The sequence below is a fragment of the Peromyscus maniculatus genome, chromosome 2 (assembly GCF_049852395.1).
Source record: "Peromyscus maniculatus bairdii isolate BWxNUB_F1_BW_parent chromosome 2, HU_Pman_BW_mat_3.1, whole genome shotgun sequence".
In the NCBI taxonomy this organism is placed as follows: Eukaryota; Metazoa; Chordata; class Mammalia; order Rodentia; family Cricetidae; genus Peromyscus; species Peromyscus maniculatus.
This window is the reverse complement of record NC_134853.1, coordinates 65,563,428-65,583,574: the sequence shown is the minus strand read 5'-3', so window position 1 is coordinate 65,583,574 and position 20,147 is coordinate 65,563,428. Positions and strand designations below refer to the sequence as shown.

The 20,147-nt window shown below is 45.2% G+C and overlaps 1 pseudogene; it reads right to left on the bottom strand.

The window, feature by feature from the left end:
- Window positions 1-5,463: 5,463 nt before the first annotated feature.
- Window positions 5,464-19,761, bottom strand: LOC102918239 (large ribosomal subunit protein uL3 pseudogene; annotated as a pseudogene).
- Between the last annotated feature and the right edge of the window lie 386 nt (window positions 19,762-20,147).

Sequence of the window (20,147 nt, the reverse complement as noted above, 5' to 3'; positions counted from 1 at the left end):
GCGCTTGCCATTATATTGCTGTGGATCATGACTCATGGTTCAGTGTATGGTTATGTAGCACAAATGTGTTTGTGTGGGTGAGTGTGCATGTGTATGTGAAGGTCAGAGGTTAACCTTGGGTGCCATGCCCCATCAGGACCTTTACACTTTGTTTTTTGTTTTGAGACAATGTTTCTCCCTGGGACCTGGGGCTTGCTAATAGGTGAAGCTGGCTGGCCTGTGAACTACAGGCATCCAACCGCCTTTGTTTCCAACCAGAGCAGCCTTATAAACTTGAGCTCCCACGTCCAGCCTCATATGGGGGTGCTGGGGGTTGAACTCGGGGCCCCACATCTGCATGCCAAGCTTTTCTCAACTGAGCTATCTCCTAGGTCCCACATCTTAAAACTTGTATTTGGTCTCGAATCTTTGGCTTATCATTTTTATATGACTTATTTATTTGATCATTATTTTTATTGTTAATTGCTTGTTTTCATGCTACAAAGCCCAACTTAAATGTGTAATCTTTCTGTCTCAGCTTTCTGAGTAGTGGTGAAGTTACAGACATTTTCTACAATGGTTAGTGTGTTATTTTTATTTTGGTTAATATGTATCAATTATACAGATGGATGGGTTCAGTGTGAGTTTTCCACACATACATGCACTATGCACTGGTCAAATTCAACCTCTCTTTTCCTACCCTTCCCAACCTTTTCATTTACATGAGCTTTTTTTTTCAAGTTTACTTATTTTATGTGTGTGTGTGTGTGTGTGTGTGTGTGTGTGTGTGTGTGTGTGTGTCCTGTATTTAAATGCTCATGTGAGTGCAGTGCCCATGGAGGCCAGAAAGGGCATCAAATACCCTGTAACTGGAGTGCAAAATGGTTGTGAGGCACCATGTGGGTGCTGGGAACCAAACCTGAGTTCTCTGCAAGAGCAGAGCATGCTCTTAACTGCTGAGCCATCTCTCCAACTGACCCCCTTCATCCCACCCCCACTCACTTGAGTTTAAACCGAGATCCTTATTAAACCCGTTGTAAAGGACATAACTGAGTACTTTCTCATATTGGCAGTCTTGCTATTGCTAATGGTGAATAATATCGATTTTGAGGTTTTGCTGTAAAACCGTTAGTAGCTTTTCTTTTTACTCCCACAGAATACCTGACAAAGTCACTTTAAAAAAACAAGGAAGGGTTCATTTTGGCTCGTAAAGTCTGTCATGGTGGCAGGAAGGTGAAGCAGCTGGTCACATATTGTCTGTAGTCAGTAAGCAAAGAAGAATGAATGCTAGTTTTCATGTGGCTTTCTCTTTTTTATTCAGTCAGGGAGCACAGCCCATGGAAGTTGCTGCCCATAGTCAGGATGGGCCTTCATCTTCAGTTAAATCTTTCTGGACACACCCTCATGGACACACACAAAACTGTGTTTCCATGGTGATTTGAAATCCAATCAAGCTGGCAGTGACTATTAACCACCGTAGAATAATTTAACTTACAGTTTAATCTTTTCTTTCATTTCTTTATGGCAGCTTTAGTGTCAGAGACAAAAGATATTTTGGAATGGAAGTTGGGTAATCGATTTTACTCATATCAAACAAGGTTTGAATATGACCAGAATTGGAGGTTTGTTTTCAAACCCCTTACTCATGTTTCTGAGTGTGGATTCAAAGTGGCTGGGATTAGAGGAGTCGGGATGTGACAGCCTACATTCTGGCTGGTCGGTCCCAAAGATGAGTCGGAAACACGAGGCACTTGTAGGGCACACCCAAGATCTAGCTAAAGAGGGTCCAGAAGCGGGGTGTGGTGACACACACATGTAACTCAGGAGGATCACAAGTTTGGGGCTGGCTTGGCTTCACTGTTTCAGCAGACTGAGCTACTTAGCAAGATTTGGGCTCAAAACACAAAAGTCAACAGTGGCTCCAACAGCAGCAGCTCCAGACAACAAAAGGAGAGTTTGGTCAGGTGCCCTTTTAATCCACATCTGAGAGATGCTCGGCTAGTGGGAAGATGAAGGAAAGACGCCTTGATGTCATGCCTCCCACAAGGGCATGGGTGTCATTTACAGGTCTGCATGTCTCTCTCTTTTTTGTAGAAAACACTGGAGAAATGGACAAAAGGTAGACTCTCCCTTAGGGGCTATGCGAACTGTCAGATTATATGTCTCTTTGGGAATCATTACCTCTTACAATAATACTCTGCATATACTCAGAAGAGAAGTCATATGTCAAGGTCACTCTGCTCAGCTGAAGATTTCCTCAACACCACATGATAATGAGTGAAAGTCCTCATTAGGACGTCTGCCCCAGTTCTGCTTTCTCTGGAGCCTGTAGACTGCTCAAAGACCCCAGCGTTTGTGATGGTTATGGCTGGTGAAATCCTGTGGCTTAAACACTCAGTTAGCAGCAGCTGGGTCGGTCCCTCCCAGGTCAGAGCCCAGCCCTAGGCTGCTGCCACAGAAGGCGGGACAACGTCCCCCCAGTGTCATGGAAACCACCACGGAGGGGCCATGGCTCTGCCTCCTGAACGGCCAGAAATTCTGTCTTGATAATGAGAATGATCATGTCCCCCAATTTTGGTTTGGGAGGATTAAGTTTCTCTGCTAGGTCTGAAGGAAAGTACTGCCCCGAGATTGTGTGCAGAGCAGAGAATGACTGGACCACCTCTGGGAGAGAGGCGGGCAGGTTCTCTGCAGGGAAAGCACCGGCCGGCACTTCGGGTTCATTTCACGCACTGCGCTTGTGGGTAAGAAAAGGCATGCATCGTTATCCCATGATTACTGGGTGTCAAGAGCTGTGCTAACCGCTTGTGTGTGTGCTCTCGCTTAGCACAGTGCCGAGGAGTGGATGTCAGAGTCAGTCCCCTTGGAGCGTGAGGAAACGGAGGCTCAGAGAAGTCACGTGGTCAGGAACGTACAAGATGTGGAACTGAACTGTTCTCTCTCAGGATGTTCTTCCCGGAAAAATGCAGATTGTACAGCCAGTCTCGTCAGCACCTCCCAGTGCCCCTGACAGAAGAGATATGCTTTATTTATTAATTTTAAAAATGTTTTATGTGTGTGTGTATTTTGCCTGTATGTTTGTGCGCCATGTGGGGGCACAGTTTGCGGAGGCCGGAAGAGGGCACTGGATTCTCTAGAACTGGAATTACAGACAGTTGTTAGCCACCGTGTGGGTGCTGGGAAGTGAACTGGGGTCTTCTGGAAGACCAGCTAGTGCTCTTAACCCCCGAGCCACCTCTCCCACCCCCAGGAGGGACATCTTTAGGTAACAAACAGAGAGTTGCAAGCTCACCTTTTTTTTTTTTTTTAAATTAAAGGTAAATACTATTAATTTTACTATTTTTACTTTTTTGTGCTGGTGAGGATTGAATCCAAGGCCTGACATAGGCTAGGGAAGTGCTCTGCCTCTGAGCTGCAACTCAGTCAGTCACACTCTAGAGTTACTGAAAAAGGCGGATCACCCACGGGATTGCTGTGGAGGGATTTGTGTACAAGGCAGGGTACAGCAGCAGTGAGTGATTACTGTTGATGGAAAACAACAATATAAAAAACTATGGCTGTGGCACACACCTTTAATCCCAGCGCTTGGGAGGCAGAGCCAGGTGGCTCTCTGTGAGTTCAAGGCCAGCCTGGTCTACAGAGTGAGATCTAGGACAGGCTCCAAAACTACACAGAGAAACCCTGTCTTGAAAAACAAAACAAAACAAAAAAATCAACCAACCAAACAAACAAACAAACAGAAAGAGTGTAAATTGGTACCACCACTATGGAAACTAATGGGAATGTGGCAGTGTCTTCAAACGCTACAGCTAGATCGCTCACACCCCTCGGTGTGTTCCTCAAGGACTCCAAGTCTACCACCATGCGCATGTTTCTTGCTTCTCGACAACAGCAAGGAAACTGAAGCAGCCTCCATGTCCATCAGCAGATGAATGAATGAGAACATGATATATACCACAGTGAGCTCTCATCCAGCTTTAAAGAAAACTGAAATCATGACCTTTGTAGGAAAATGGATGTAATTGGAAGCCAATTATGTTAAGCAAAATAAGCCAGACTCAGAGAAACAAATACTGGATTTTTTTCTCATATGCAGAGCCTAGATTTTAATTTTTGTATCTGGCTATATTTGTATGTTTGGGTAGATGTAGTTAATGAAACTAGGAAGGATACCATGAGACAAAAAAGAGAAATTTTAATTTGGGGACAGAAAAGAAGTACCAAAATATATGTGACATGAACATGGAAGGGACTCTGTTGTGGAGCACAGGACAAGCAGGAGAGATGGTCAGGGAGACAGGGGAGGAGATTGGGGATGACAGTCAGTAAGAACAAAATATGTATTAAAATGCCATAGTCAAACCCATTACTTTGCATTGTTTGCATTATTTTTAAAACTAAAATATATTTAAAATACTAAATAAAAAAACCAAGAAACAATTTATGTAAAAGTTTGAAGTCACATACCATTCTGAGGAGCATTATTGAACTCCCCTGCTGTCCTGATCTATGTGCCTATGATCTAAATCTGGAAGCCCGCTGTGGTATATATCATGTTCTCATTCATTCATCTGCTGATGGACATGGAGGCTGCTTCAGTTTCCTTGTTGTTGAGAAGCAAGAAACATGTGCATGGTGGTAGACTTGGAGTCCTTGAAGAACACACCGAGGGGTGTGAGCGATCTAGCTGTAGCGTTTGAAGACACTGCCACATTCCCATTAATTTCCATAGTGGTGGTACCAATTTACACTCTTACCAACGGTGAATAAGGGTTCCTTGAACCCTGAATGCTAGCCAGCATTTGTTGCCACTTGTTTTCTTTATTTTTATTTTGTGTGTATGGGTGTTTTGCTTGCATGTATGTCGCACCACCCCACACTGGGCACCAGATAATGCGGGGATTTAATAAGGCAACTCCAAGTAGTTTTTCTGGTAGTTAAAAGGAGGTTTATTTTGGGGTAACTTATAGCCAGTAAAGGGTCTGGTTACAGGATCAGGGAGAGGTGAGGTGCAGTCCAGCATGGTTCTCTGGAGAACTCTGACTTGGTCTGTAATCCAGCATCCAGGATTATGAGGAGTCAAGAGAGCTGGATCTTGGGTCTTAAGGGCTCCCGTCTTGGCCACACCCCAGGGGCAGGTCATAGGTATGTGTGGCAGTTTCTGGCTGCCTCACTGGGGTGATGCTTCAAGGTTAAAGCTGGAACAGCTACCCACTGCAATAGATGTCTTAGGGTTTCTATTGATGTGATGAAACACCATGACAAAAAGCAACTTGGGGAGGAAAGGGTTTATTTGGCTTATACTTCCACATCACTGTTCATCATCAAAGGCAGTCAGGGAAGAACTCAAGCAGGGCAAGAACCTGAAGGAAGGAGCTGATGCAAAGGTCACCCATGAAGGGGTGCTGCTCAGCTTGAGGGTTTTCCCCCCTACTGAAAATTTTTTTACTGAGACCCTACCAGCTGCACAAAGTGCTTCTGGCATTAAGCACCTTCTTCCTTGGCAATGCAGTCTTTCTTGAGTGGTCCCATGAATGCTTTCTTCTTCTCTTCCATGGTCAGAAAATGCCCATGGTCGATCTTCAGAGCTTGTCATTGGTCTGCACCAGCAAGGACTTGCAGAGAGTGAGCACTCACTTCTTGATCCCCATCCCCACAGCCTTGGAGCATGATGAAGTCATTGGTCACCTCACCATAATGGGCAAAGTCACCCAGTAGGTTGATGCTCTTGTCAGATGGGACATAGTCAGTAGATGCGTTGTTCTTGATCAGCTTACTGTCCTTGATGAGCTAGCCTTGACCAGTCTTGCAAATCTTGTTAATCTCTGTTGGATGATGGCAGCCTTTCTGCCCAGCTCGAGCCACAGAGAAGGCCACATGGGCAAGGTGCCAGGCTCCAACACAGGCAACCTTACCTAGCCCTCAATGCCAATGACTGGTCACCCCTTTGTAGCCTTTGCCTTTTGTCACGCCGATGACATCAGTCATCTCATCTTGTCCAAACACCTGGTTCATAACAATCTGCTGTTCCAGTCTCTCCCAGGCCCAGTCCAGCTTCTCAGCCACAGTGGCCCTGTTCACCTGGAACTCCATCAAGTGTGCCTTCTTCTGGCACAGAGGAAGGAGACTCATCTGAGTGTGGGCAATTATGCGGATGACTTGGCAGTACTTCTTCATGCTGTTGAGGTCCTTCTCCAGCTGTCTCTTGCCCATGTCATCCTGCCATTTCTTACAGTCTTTGGTGAAGGTCTTCTCCTCCTCCTCCTCCTCCTCCTCCTCCTCTTCCTCCTCTTCTTCTTTTTCTTTGATTTTTTGAGACAAGGCTTCTCTGTGTAGTTTTGGTGCCTGTCCTGGATCTCACTCTGTAGACTAGACTGGCCTCAAACTCATGGAGATCCGCCTGGCTCTGCCTCCCAAGTGCTGGGATTAAAGGTGTGCACCACCACTGCCTGGCTGGTGAAGGCCTTTTTATTAGATTAAAAATAAATCTAGAGAGGCTGTGAGGTGAACAGGATTGGAAGGGCCATCCTTGGGGAAACTCTTTATTTTCCCACAATGCCAGCTGCTGTACTTCCGAGGCAAGAAGCGCAAGGACTCAGGGCTGGGAGCAGATAATTTCCTGTGAGGCATCTGCCATCACACGCCGCCAATCAGCTGAGCTTTTATTTTCCTTTTTAAATACAACTCAGAACCACCTGCCCGGGGTGACACCACCCACAGTGGTCTGAGACCTCTCACATCCATCAGTAATTAAGAAAATGCTCTACAGGCTTGACCACAGACCAGCATGATAGGGACATTTTCTTAAACGAGGTTCCCTCTTTCCAAATAACTCTAGCTTGTGTCAAGTTGACATAAAACAGACCAACACAATAGCCATTCTGGCCTCGGAATCTCAAAGCCATTTAAATCTTTATTTCTCTGATGGCTAAAGAAAACTTTTTCAAATAGTATTGGTCACTTATATTTCTTCTTTTGAGAACAACTGTCAGTCTGTTCCATTAGCCCACTTGTGGATTGGCCAATTTGTTTTTTCATGTTTAAAATTTGCAGTTTATCATATATTCCCACATGCTATCCAGAATGCTTTGCAGTTTAAACCTTAACGTTGTTTATTTCTTGTTTTTTATTTAATACTTTTATAAAATATTTTTTAAGTTATAGAGTTAGGGCTGGGGTGATGACTTGGAGGGCACAATGCTTGGGCACAAGAATGAGGACCCAAGTTCGATCCCCAGAACCCATATACAAGCTGAGTGGGATGGCACACATCTGTAACCTTGGTGCTGCAGTGGAGAGGCAGAGACAGGTGGGTCCTGGGGACCTCATGGGCCTGCCAGTCTAGCCAAACCAGCAAGCTCCAGGGTCAGTGAGAAATGTTGAAACTACAAGTTGGAGAGAGGCAGAAGATGGCCAGTCTTGACCTCTGGTCTCCATGTGCACACCCATGGACAAGCACCTATGTATATATGTATATATGTATATATGTATATATATGTATCCCCCAATGTATGCATAAAATCACACACACAAAAAGAAAAAAATTACAAAGTATCATTGTATAAAACCTCTGTGCTATTTTATAAAACACTTCAAATATATATGTAATAAACAACATATATTTTGAAATACTGCTGATATCTTATGACTTCAGATCATGAGTAACTAAGAACATGGGAAGTGAAATATGGGACAGATAATTTTGGCTAACACATATTCCAAAAATTGTGGTGGTAGCACACCACAGACGGTGTTTGGGGGTCACCGGTGAACCTGCACATGACAGACAGTGTTTGGGGGTCACTGGTGGACCTGCATATCACAGATGGTGTTTGAGGGTCACCAGTGAACCTGCACATGACAGGCGATATTTGGGGGTCACTGTTGGACCTGCACATCACAGATGGTGTTTGGGGGTCACCGGTGGACCTGCACATCACAGATGGTGTTTGGGGGTCACTGTTGGACCTGCACATCACAGATGGTGTTTGGGGGTCACCGGTGGACCTGCTCAGTGTAAGAGTCAGGCACTCGGCACAGGTTAGGAAAGAAACACTCTGCTTGGTCTCATCGGCACAGCTGACAGCCAGGGCAAGGAGACCCGGGGTCAGGATGTGAGTGCCTGGTGCTGAGGGTGCCGAGGGGCAGGCTGGAGTGCAGGTGGCAGGGCTGCTGGACAAGAGGCACCTCGAGGACTCCACATCTGTGGGAATCCTGTGCTGTACTCTTTCCAGCTGTGCATTATCCAGGGTGACTTACTCACTGGTTCTGTGACATTAGGCAAGTTACCTGCTGTTGGCTGCATTTTTTTTTTATGTGAAAATGAGAATAGTAACAGTGTCCCTCATTGGGTTGTTGTGGAGATTTAGTGAGATTGCAAAGCTCAGTGGCTGGCGCAGAAGACACCATTTGCTCATTGTTAACTGACCGTACTCATGTGGGGGGAACAGTCCAGTGCAGGGTGGGGTCAGATATATGGATTCCTTGGTATCTGCAGGGGACTGGTCCCAGAACCCCAGGCAGACATCAAAATCTGTGGGTGCTTGAGTCCTTTACTGAAAATGTAGTGCTTACATCTCATGCATGCCTATTTTCCCATGGAGCATGAAGGGTCTCTAAATTACTTAGTATTCAATACCATGCATGTGCTATATAAAACCGTTATATTGTATTGCACAGGGCAGTGGTTCTCAACCTATGGGTCACAACCCACAGGTTGAGAACCACTGTGTTGGGGTGAGGGGAAGGCCACCCTTGGCCTATGACTTCCCACACACCCTGTATGCAAATTGGCCTGCCAGGTCCCTTCAAGTTGCCTGTCTGAGTCTCTGGGGAGCAGAGGTCTATTCATAGTGTCAGCACTGGCTCCTGGTGCCTGAAGACAGACACATATTTTTAGTATTTCCTCCCTGGGGTCTGGCTGAAAAGGTCATGGTTATTTTCATGCCCAATGTCAACTTCTGGATAGTCAAGGTGAAGAACTCATTTCTGTAAAGAGGGCCCCAGCAACGTCGGGATGTAGATTTTTCCTTCTCGAGATGTCATTTCTTTCTAATGGCTGAGAAGGAAAGTGCTTTGTAAACCCCAAAGCAGGTGGTAGGGATTCTCAGAAAGGTGAGTACGCGGAGGAGCTGGGCCCGAGGCTGCCCTGGAGAAGAGGGTCCGGGAATCCAGGTATCCGATGGACTAAAGTCAACAAGAGGCTGGTATGGAGGTCTTGTTCTGTTTTCTGTTCATCAGAGCTCATAAGATGTGGTGCTCACACTGACAAAGCATCGTGCCCTTGGATGCATTGAAACAAGGATGGGGAGGAGGTGGAGACCTGGTTCTGTGGACAGACTGAATGCGAGGTGCTGAGAGGCCCTTCCGTTGCCAGGATCCAATGAATCTGGAGGGTGGGGATGGTGCTGTTCTGCACTGACCAAGGTGGATGTCAAATGATTAAGGCAGTCCCTGAAAGATACACTTCTCTGTTGCTTGGGGCTAAGTTTTCTTATCAGTTTTTTTCATGTCTTTCTTAATCTCCAGGGAATTACATTTCCCAATATAATGGTTATATTAAATAAAACTAAGATACAATTTTTCATACTTCTATCCACAAATTTCAATAGCAACCATTTTTAGATTTATCCTGTTTGCTAAATATTAAAAAAAAATGATGTGTATGTGTCTGCCTATGTGTATGTGGGTGCTGTGCCTTGGGTGGCCAGAAGAGGGCCTCAGTCCCTTGGAGCTGGAGTTACAGTTGGTTGTGACCCACCCAAAGTGAGTGCTGGGAACTGGATTCCAGGCCTCTGCAAGAAAGAGCAGTGTGTGCTGTTAGCACTGAGCCGTCTCTCTAGACGCTGTCTCACTGGATCCTAACTGTCAGATTCCTTCTCTGTGAGAGAAAACTGAGGGGTGTGGTAAAGTAAGTTGCCTACACTGTGCAGGTGAGCAGCGGAGTCTGGACTTAGCACTGGCTTGCCCAGTGTTCTTTCTGGTAAACTGGACTGTCTCCTGCTTTGGGGCCTTGAGGAAATCTGTGAGAATCAGGGTGCTGAGACAAGGATGGCGAAGGCCCCTTCCTTGAGGTACAAGCCCTTTCTAGTTGGTAAAGCATGCGTACGTGATAACTGCTCAGCAGATGTCTACTGATAGGAACAAGGCAAAGCTCTTGGTGTCTGGTACCCAGTCAGGATCACATAACAGCAGCACAACTTCCAGGGGTTCAGGGGAGCTGCCCACCGAGGCTTGGATGTACAAAAAAACCCCATGTCTTCCCCTTATTACGTTCTCTACTCCTGGATTTGTAGGTAGGCTAGACCCTTGGATGCTGGCCATACCTCCTGCATGTTTTGATGCTTCCTGACTTAATGTCCATCCTTGAACAAATATGAATCCCTCTGAGGATGCATCCTGAAAACCAGGCCATTCCCCAGCAAGAGCTCGCAGGGGACTCAAGTTTACTCATCAGCAGACAGCAAGCAACCCCTCCTCCTACCACGGCCCTGCAGTATCTCTGACCTGGGAGCCATCCAGTTCCTGCGTGATTAACTAACTTCAGCTTAGCTATGATCAGCAGAGCTCCCAGGCAGGGAGTGGCCGCACTCCAAACCCAGCCCACAGGATGCTCCTAATTGGGCTTCACCTGTCAAGAGGTAATAGAGAGAGACTTATTTCTGGAGTACAACTTTGTAGTTTTTGATGACTAGTAAATAACATATTGGAGCCGTCTCATTTCGCAGCTCCATCTCTGGGGGGCATAGGAAAGGTATTTCTAGCTTTCATAACTGAGATTTACTCTTCCCAGCTTCTTCAGCGTCTATGGTTTCCATGCGTGAATCTCACTGTGCTTGGTTGTGAGAAGGCTTCAGTCAGGAATGTTGCTACATGACTGCACATGCGCTGTCCAGTAGCCAAGCAAGAGGCTTGGTCATCCTGGGGCCTTATGTCCTATGCAATCCATGAGCTGGGTAATTTGTGTGCAGTGTGATCATGCAATCTGCGCATGTGTGGTGTAGCTATGTGAACCCATTCGCGCATGTGTGTGTGGGGGGGGTGGATGGTGGTGGTGGTGGTGGAAATCTATAAAAAGTGGGCCACAGACTCCTCCCTCCTCCTCTTCTTCCTCTCTCTCCTTGCACGATCATTTCCATAGGCCTAAGCACATCTTTCCTTAATAAACTCTTCTAGTGGGTTTTGTTGTGCCTCATGACTTTTCTTGCATGGTAAACAGTGCCACTTAATGAATAACACTGTACCGCATAAAACTAACAAGGAAGCTTCCAGAAAGCTCGGAAGACAAACGATGATGTTCAGATAGCTGCTCTCTTCACTTTTGGTCTGAGTTCCTGGATACAGAAAGGCGAGTAGGAGGAACAACATTTAGGTTTTTATTTTGAGTCAGGAGTACAAAGAAAAGAAAAATTGCTGGCTTCAGGAGTGAGCAGCCCTTGGGCTGGCGATGGGGCTCAGTTGGCAGAGAGCTATGCCAAGGCTGTATGAAGCCCTGGGCTTGATCCTCAGAACCACATAAAAGCTAGAACCGTGGCTCACAGCTATAATCCCAGCTCTTAGGAGGTAGAACAAGGAGGATAAGGCTTCAGAGTCATCCTGGGCCCTGGGCTATGAGCATACACGAGACCCTGTCTCAAAACCAAACCAAATCAAGTAAAACGAGAGTGAATAGTTCTAAGAGGACAGTAGAGACGTCAGCTCTGAGCTCTCCCGGGCTTTGAAAGCACAGAGATAGTGTCTAACCAAGAGGGCTGGAGAGGTAAGACCCAAGCACAGAGTGACAGCTAACAGCCCTGGTTTATAGTTAGGTTAGTTCAGTTGAAAATGTGCTTGTTACTCCTTAGGTAAGCGACTCAAGGAAATCATACAATGTTGGGGCCTTGTCTCCCACATCTGCCTCAGGGATGGTGGTACAAACCTCTGAACTGAAATGTCTTATCAGTGACTAGATGGTAGCCCTGGTTTCTACAGTTGTTTCACAGGGATGGTAGCCTGGGGCTCACTGTAGAAATGTGCACGTAGCACATTTCTAAGTGGGGTAGCAACATCTTCAATTCGAATACTAATTGTTCAAGCTTAAGCAAGTCGTATCACTTCTCTAGGCCTCAGTTTCCCCATGTTGAGGAGCATTAGAGTAAATGATCCTTTCTGTTGGCCAGGGTCCTACCCGGAGATAGAAGCCATGCTAGCTATTTAAAGGGAAAATGAACATAAATGGTTCTTAACCTGCTATTAAGAAACAGAAGGGCTTTCAGGTAGCAAAGGGCCCATGCAGCAACCACTGCAGGAAGCAATTGCCACCCATAGAGTTGGGAAACAGGGAAGAAGGGGGCTATCGAATCCTGGAGAAGATGACCCACTCCCCTCAGCAAGGCTGGGCTGAGAAACTGCCAATAGAATTCTTATGCTAAAGGAACAAATTGCTTACGGCTGAAGCAAAGAAGTGTTGAGCCCTGGGACCTAAATGAGAAACAGACAGGAAGTGCAGACACCCTGCTCCCCACCCCTGCCCTCCATCGGAAATACATCAGGGAGGCATCTGACAGAGGAGAGAAGGGATGGACAAGGGTGAACTCTGAACCCAGACACAACTGCTTGACAAATGAACGTTCTCAAAGGTACCCCTGAGGTCAGAGTCTGAGTCAGATTCTGTACACCATGCAGAGAATAGCCGGACTCATCTGCGGACTTCTGGAGAGTCAGCGTGCTATGGGAGAATGGGGTTGAGCTTTGGGGTCAGATAGATCTGGGTTCGAGACTTGTCTGTGACTTTTCCTAGCTGTGAGAGATTAGCCACTTACTTTGAACTTCTCTGAGCCCCACTGTCTACTCTATAAAATGATGATACTGAGATCCATCTCACGGGTTATTGTGACAATTAAACAAGATGACGGAGTACCAGGCAGGGTATCTGACACATACATGGCGGGAGACGATTTGCAGATTCACTTGCTCCCTTTACTGAATGCCCAAACCTTTGTTTCTGTTTTGTTTCTTCAGCTTAGATATGGCTCTGTGGACTGTGATTGGGAGCCTGGGCAGTGGTCAATGAACCCTACTAACTGGCAAACTCGGGGAGCACTTGCTTTCTCAGGTTTTAGTAGGCTGGCTCTGAGTGTGTGCTCAGTCCAGGGCAGGGGCAAGTTCTCACCGTCGTTAAGTTTGAGCTGTGGAGCGTGGACACCTTTGGATGTTTTCCAAACAGAAACAAGAAGTTGGTTTTCTAAGGAGAGATTCTGTCAATGAGGGGGATCATCTAGAATCTTTTCCTTCCATTCAGCTTGGTTCATACCCCCATATTTTTTCTGTGTGAGTGCTTAGAGTAGAAATAGTAAAGAAATGAGGACCTTTCACGTGGCGTTGGTAGTTGGTGTTTATCAGGAGATTCTCAAGTGACTTTATATGCACTGTTGGTAATCTTGGACTCATAGAAGGTAAATTTCAGTTCCCCAGCACTGCATATGAGCAAACTGAGGCACAGACCTATCGCGTAAACTTTCTCAGGGCTGTTGAATAGTATGAAGAAGAGCCAGGATTAGAACCCAAATATGTTGCATCCTAAGTCATTCCTTCCCTGTTAAGCTGGGCTTACACACCAGTGCTGGCTAACCGTAGTGCAAGTTTAACTCAAGCCTGCTCTTCTGGCTCACACAATGGTAGAGTCTCTATTCCTACTTACTTTACATGAAAATCAAAACCAAAAGGGCTCCATTATTGGGGAAGAAGTCTGTTTAACTAAACGTGTCTGTGCCCCCCACCCCCCACCCCCAAATTGGGTCCGTCAGGTTTTTATAGTAAAACAGTTCACCTAGAAGGTTTATCTCCAAATGCTTTCCCTTTAAGTTTCTGAGTGACATTACAGCCACCAGAAGCACCTCAGGCATTCCATCCCCCTCCAATGGCTCTGGTAAGCCAGCTTCCTTTACTGTAAAGAGCACCACAGGGAAGCGACTTCTAAAGATGACAGGACCATTTTGCCTCATGGTTTTGGAGAGTTCAGTCATGACTGGTTGGCCTTGTGGTGAGGCAGCTTTTCATGGCAGGAAGAACAAAGCAGATCCACACTGCTCACGCTGGATGGGGAGAGAAGGAGGAGGGAGCAAGATCCCATGGTCCCCCTTGAGGTCAGGTCTCCCAGTCAGGCCACACAGCTGAAAGTTTCCATCACCTTCCGATGGCATCACCCTCAGGACCAAGCCACTTTTGGATCTTTTGGGGACAGTCCGGATCTACACAGGCCGATCTGAGCTTAAGTTAGAACTTATCCCACTAAATTCTGCTCCATGTGAGAAAAGATTCTGAAAATAAAGATTTCCAAAAATGGTAGGAATGGCAAAGTGGGGTTGAGGAAAATAACTCTCAGACTCTGCTTGTTTCATACACACGAGCAGCAGCGTTCAACCGAGGGAAGGTAAAAGGGTCTCGCTCCCCATTGCTCACTTCTTGCCTCGGAGCCCTAGGGATGTAGTAACAAAGGCATTCTAAATTTCCTTTGAAAAAGTTAACAGGTGAGACTATCCAGGGACAGCTACATTTTTAAAAGACTAGAACAAATGGACTACTTTTATTATTTGTTATTTGAAATAATAGAAAATTAAAATATTAGAAGAGTGTGGGACCGGGGAAAAAAGATTTGCAGAACAAATTTAGGCAATGTAAATTTGAAATGAGCACTTGCATTCAATGGTGCATTTTCTTTTTTTTCTTTTTTCTTTTTTTTCTTTTTATTTATTTATTTTTTATTTATTTTACAATACTATTCAGTTCTACATAATAGCCACAGATTCCCTTGTTCTCTCCCTTCCTGCCCCCCTCCCCTTTCCCCCAGCACACTCCCCATTCCCACCTCCTTCAGATCAAGGTCTCCCCCCAAGGACTGGGATCCACCTGATAGACTCAGTCCAGGCAGGTCCAGTCCCCTCCCCCCAGATTGAGCCAAGCGTCCCTGCATAAGTCCCAGGTTTCAAACAGCTAACTCATGCAATGAGCACAGGATCTGGTACCACTGCCTAGATGCCTCCCAAACAGATCAAGCCAATCGACTGTCTCACCTATTCAGAGGGCCTGATCCAGTTGGGGGCTCCTCAGCCTTTGGTTCATAGTTCATGTGTTTCCATTCATTTGGTTATTTGTCCCTGTGCTTTATCCAACCTTGGTTTCAACAATTCTCACTCATATAAACCCTCCTCTTTCTCACTAATTAGACTCCCAGCGCTCCACCAGGGGCCTAGCCGTGGATGTCTGCATCCAGATTCCTCAGTCCTTGGATGGGGTTTATGGCACAACTATTAGGGTGTTTGGCCATCCCATCACCAGAGTAGGTCAGTCCCGGCTGTCTCTCGACCATTGCCAGCAGTCTTTTGTGGGGGTATCTTTGTGGATTTCTGTGGGCCTCTTTAGCTCTTTGTTTCTTCCTTTTCTCATGTGGTCTTCATTTACCATGGTCTCCTATTCCTTGTTCTCCCTCTCTTTTCTTGATCCATCTAGGATCTCCTGCTCTCTTTCCCTCGACCCTTGCCCTTCTTTGCTCCCACTCATGTCCAGGCTGTTCATGTAGATCTCATCCATTTCTCCATGTCTTTCTTGGGGTCCCGTTTTCCAGGTAGCCTCACTGGTGATGTGAGTAGCAGTCCAATCATCCTTGTTCCACATCTAGCATCTTCCTATGAGTGAGTACATACCATATTTGTCTTTCTGAGTCTGGGTTACCTTACTCAGGATGATTTTTTCTAGATCCATCCATTTGCCTGCAAACCTCATGATGTCATTGTTTTTCTCTGCTGAGTAGTATTCCATTGTGTATATGTGCCACAATTTATTTATCCATTCTTCAGTTGAAGGGCATCTAGGTTGTTTCCAGGTTTTGGCTATTACAAACAATGCTGATATGAACATAGCTGAGCAAGTGCTCTTGTGGTATGATTGAGCATTTCTTGGGTATATGCCCAGGAGTGGCAAAGCTGGATCTTGGGGGAGATTGATTCCCAATTTTCTAAGAAAGCACCATATTGATTTCCAAAGTGGTTGTACAAGCTTGCATTCCCACCAGCAGTGGAGGAGAGTTCCCCTAGTTCCACATCCTCTCCAGCATAAAGTGTCTTCAATGTTTTTGATCTTAGCCATTCTGACAGGCGTAAGGTGGTATCTCAGAGTTGTTTTGATTTGCATTTCCCTGATGATTAAGGATGTTGAGCAATTCCTTAAATGTCTTTCAGCCATTTGAGTTTCCTCTGTTGAGAATTCTCTGTTTAGTTCTAAAGCCCATTTCTCAATTGGACTGTTGGTCATTTTGATGTCTAATTTCTTGAGTTCCTTATATATTCTGGATATCAGTCCTCTGTCACATGTGGGGTTGGTGAAGCTCTTTTACCATTCTGTAGGCTGTTGCTTTGCCTTGTTGACCATATCCTTTGCTCTACAAAAGCTGGCATAACTGGATATCAACGTGTAGAAGGCTGCAAATAGATCCATATCTATCACCGTGCACAAAACTTAAGTCCAAGTGGATCAAGGACCTCAACATAAATCCAGCTACTCTGAATCTGCTAGAAGAGAAAGTAGGAAGTAGTCTTGACCGCATTGGCATAGGAGATCACTTCCTAAATATAACACCAGTAGCACAGGCACTGAAAGAAACAATCAGTCAATGGTACCTCTTGAAACTGAGAAGCTTTTGTAGATCAATGGTGCATTTTCATGCATGGAACAAACGCAGTGTGGAAGGAGTGGGCAATGAGTTAGTTGTTTTGAGCCGATAGATTAGCTGTGGGAAGACGAAGATAGGTCTTCACTTCACCTCCCGTGATTTCTTAAATTAATTCTCCATGAAACGATCTGCTACCAAACACAGAAAGGAAAATATGTGTAAAAGTTTGTGAGCTGAAAAGCGGTGGTTCACTTGAGAGGCAAGTGTTGGTAGACGAGTCTGCGTCAAAGGATGAAAACATGCACCTCACTTAAGCCTTTCGGGAAGGCCCAATAGGATGAACGTTATTACAATTCTCTGTGCATCGCAAAGCAGGTAATTAAAAAGCCCCCAAGCCATATGTATAAGAGGGTAATCTTTTTGCTAGTCCCAACTCAACATCTCGCTGAAGCAGTCTTTATGTGAACATGTTAAGATTTAGTTTGTCAGGGCTCGTTGTATTTTTTACAAAGATGTAACTAGTGATTTATTTTCTGCCATGTTTTCATGGCAAATATATCCATAACTTTTTTTGAGAAGGAAAGTAGCACCTACATGAAATATATTGATTTTTTTTGTTGCTATTTCTTCCTTTGTCAAAAGCCTATATACTTTTGAAACTACACCATGTTTTCTGTCCCCCGTACCCCAATTGTTTAAAAATTGGGATAAAATATTATGTGAAAATCTATCACTTTGGGGCCAGGGACATGCTTCAGTCAATAAACGTGCTTGTGGCACTAGCTGGAGGACCTGGATTTGGCTTTCCAGGGCCCGGTGAAAGGCTGGGTGTGGCAGCTGTAAGTCTAGCTGAAGAGGTGGGGACAGGGGGGTCCCTGGGGCTTGCTGACTCGTCATTCTATCTGAATCAGGTTCACTGGCAGACTCTGTCTGAACAAATAGGGATGGTCATAGAGGAACACATCCAACACTGCTTCTGGTTCCCTTCATATGCATGCCAAACACCATTTTAACGAACTGTTTAAAAGTCTACAATTGTGTGCCTTCAAGTAATTCTCATTGTTTTGCAACTATCAGCTGTCTATTTTTAAGCATTTAAAGGCAGTATGGAGTTTTACAAAAATATTTAATTTTTTTTCATATAGTATATTTTGATCATGTTTTCCTCTTCCCCAGCTCCTTCCAGATCCTCTCCACTTCCCCACCCACCCAACTTCATGTTTTTTTTTTCTCTCTTTCTCTCTCCTCTCAAAAACAGCAACAACAATCAAGACAGTACAGAGTCACTCATGCCTTTTGGTAACGGGTTACAACATCATTCATCTTGTACAGGAGCCCTGGATAATTTAACAATAGCTTGGTGAATAATTATTTGGCTATGGCTCAAATGCATAACTCAGTTTGGAAAGTTTATTTGTATTTATTATTTTCTGTCAGGAATGTCATAGTCTTCCAACTTCAGGAATTAAACAAGACCATCTCACTATTGTGTGATTAATTACACTCAGCTTTAATAAGTGATAATTGATCTCAGCCCACAAGCTTGATATCTGGATGCAACAGGCACATCACAGAAAAGACAGACAGGTAAATATACCAGAGAATTCATGTGAGTTATCTAATTAGATAAAGTAATAGTTCAGAGAATCCTCAAGTGACCCACCTTGGGGCCAGTAGGAACACTAGATTACTAGGCAGGTGAAGAACCAGCATTTAGGGATGTTTTCTCTCCACCAGTCTAGACATCTTTACTATCCCTAAAAGACATGGACACAAGCCTCCTCAGCCTGTTGACTAAAATTTCTTTCCTATGTAGGCATCTGGAGTTGAACCCAACAATTGCTACAGCCCTACCAGCAGAGAACAGACACCATCTCCTTGTCTCTGGGCAGCATGAGTTGGCCTGTGTTACCCTCTTAGTAACTCATGTTGCTGGTGCATCATGAGCATGTAGTACTCATCGTATTTATCACTGTAACGACTTTGCACTACTGGACTTGCGAATTCTCCTTTTGGAACCAATGATAAAACTCTAGGGTCTGAGGGTATAGTGTGCTTAGTAAAGAGCTTACCATGCAAGCATGAGATCCCAAGTTCAAGTCCCAGAACCCACATAAAAAACCTGAGCATGGTGGTGCATGCTTTTAATCCTAGTGCTGGGGATCCCTGGGGCTCACTGACCAGCAAGCCTAGGCTACACAGTGAGTTCCAGGCCAAGGAGAAAACCAAGGTGAAAGGGTTTTGAGAAGCCACACCCAAGGGTGACCTCTGACCTCCATGTGCATATGCATACATATGCATAGACACTCTCATGTGCGCACAGATGAGCATATGTGTATATGTGTTCTCAAAGACAGGAAATATGTTCAATACTCATGCTCATGCTCACAGACATTTTATAATATTAGTATCCTTCACTATGAACTCAGATCTGACCTCAGAACCCATTTGGGTGTGAGAAACAATGAATAGTCTTAGTGTAGCACAAGAAACATACAAGCAAAGTAAAAAATAGCTCAGCAATACAATTCTTATTGCAGAAAGGGTATGCCGGAATGCAAGGGCTAGAAATATGAGAGGCCAGGATGGTGCTGGGTTTTTATCCCTGCCATATGTGGTGACTGTGTCTCATCCTATTGGTGGGAGCTCAACTTTAGAATTTGTCATGACTGGCTAGTCCTTGAAAAGAGGGAAGGGAAGGTTCAGGAGATATGATGAAACAAAACAAAACAGTTTTTCACACTGGTACAATGTTCCAGTCTGAGAGACTATCATGTCTTAGAGTTGAGTCGCAGCTACAAGCCTTCCTTAGGTTTTATTGATTCTCATTACATTTTATTCTTTAATTCATTAAGGTAAAGTATAAGCAGATGTACATTTAGGATTAGAAGACGAGTGTGATGGCCGAAGTGTTAGAACTTGATAACGTGAGTATCCCAAGGTTGTAGAGAAATGGAACGTCACTTGCCACAAAAGCACAATGGGCTTGTATTGTTTAAAAAGGCACCAAGTGCTGGTAAGGCCCTGTTGCTGAAGACAGCACTTACATGCCTCATGGAACAGGAGAAGCTGAGCTGGTGTGGACTAGAGCCTTCCCCATACAGACCAGTGTTCCGGTACGGGAAGGCACTCTGCATGCTCTCGGAGGAAAAAGCTGGCCACCGGGCCAGCACCAAACCCTGCAGTCTGCAGTGGTGACCTGCCGCATGGTACGCTGATGCAACAGTGGCACAAACGTAATGGGAGTAACCAAGCATCTGGTTGCATTTAAGGCCACTCCATGAGGCGGAGCCATGCCTGACACTGCTTGGGTGGCCTTGAACCTAGGGGAAAACCAAATGCTATTGTTCTGCTAAAGAAACAGCCATAAAATGACTCCTAATGACATTCTGGTATGTCAGTGTCTTGCTCAGCTGTCATCAGAGAAGCTTCCTTCTGCAGGAGATGGGGACGAATACAGAGACCCACAACTGGACAAGGTGCAGGGTGAGAAACTTTGGAACAGTCAGTCCTAAATTGGATG